Here is a 1,405-nt window from a genome sequence, read left to right on the forward strand (position 1 = left end):
TACTACACACACACACACACGCTTATATATATATATATATACCGAATAATATTAACTTTGCTGAAATTCCGTTATTTATTTAATTCCCTGTATTATAATTAAATAAACTATTGATATTGTGCGACTGAAGTCATTTTTTCAGATTTCCGTACACTGTTTAGTGTAACCAGTACCTCGTGTTTTGTCAGTTAAAATCTACGCAGAGTATAGACGTTGTAGGTTGGAAAACTTTAATGGGCTGCAAATGCATGTTGAAAGAGGCCCGGCATGGCCAGGTGGTTAAGACGCTCGACTCGCAATCTGCGGGTCGCGGGTTCGCATTACCCTCCCACCAAACATGCTCGCCCTTTCAGCCGTGGGGGCGTTACAATGTGACAGTCAATCCCACTATTCGTTGGTAAAAGAGTAGCCCAAGAGTTGGCGGTGGGTGGTGATGACTAGCTGCCTTCCCTCTAGTCTTACACTGCTAAATTAGGGACGGCTAGCGCAGATAGCCCTCGTGTAGTTTTGCGCGAAATTCAAAACAAACAAACAAACATGTTGAAAGAAAAGAAGACGGCGTTTCGGTTTAGAAAAAGGAGGTGACATTTTAGCTTCTAAGCAGAAACGTCAACTTCTTTTTTCTCAACAGGCAGTTGCAGTCCATTAAAGTTATTAAATTAGCCAGTCATTTAACCTGAAGAAATTTATCATTTCCTTTTCAGAAATAATGAAGTTGTCTGACCATCGTTGATGTTCTGGTTGCCAGATTTGTAAATGTCGTGACTGTGTTGATAATAAATAACACTGGCCAACAAGTCATTTTCATCACATATAATTATAGGTGGGCTGGATAACTCTTGGAACGCTGATTCTAAATCTTTTTGGTTTTCCCCCTAGCGCGTCATGTTTTCGTGAATAGACCGATCAAATCTGAAAGGTTATTGCCTTAATTATAACTTAAGTTGTTGTACATTTCTTTTTTTTTATAAGTGTGTACTGTATACATTTAACCGAGGGTATGGCGTGTATAACGTTTATGGGAATTATACTGAAAAATGAATAAAGCTGTAACGCTAACTAATCTAATATGTGATTATTACCTAAACTGTGTTGAAATGAACACCAGTCATATTTCGATAACAGATTTGGAATCAGCGTGCAAAACTGGTTCAGAAAAGTGTACTTACATCTTTGGATTTGGAATCAGCGTGCAAAACTGGTTCAGAAAAGTGTACTTACATCTTTGATGAGAGAAAAAAAAGTTCGATTTTGTCGACCTTAGACTGAGCATTCGTTACTTTCTCTCATGAATGGAGGCATGGCCAGGTGGTTAGGGCGTTCGACTCGCAATCTGCGGGTCGCGGGTTCGAATCCCCGTCACACCAAACATGCTCACCCTTTCAGCCGTGGGGGCGTTATAATC

This window comes from Limulus polyphemus, unplaced genomic scaffold (assembly GCF_000517525.1).
Source record: "Limulus polyphemus unplaced genomic scaffold, Limulus_polyphemus-2.1.2 Scaffold25, whole genome shotgun sequence".
Lineage (NCBI taxonomy): Eukaryota > Metazoa > Arthropoda > Merostomata > Xiphosura > Limulidae > Limulus > Limulus polyphemus.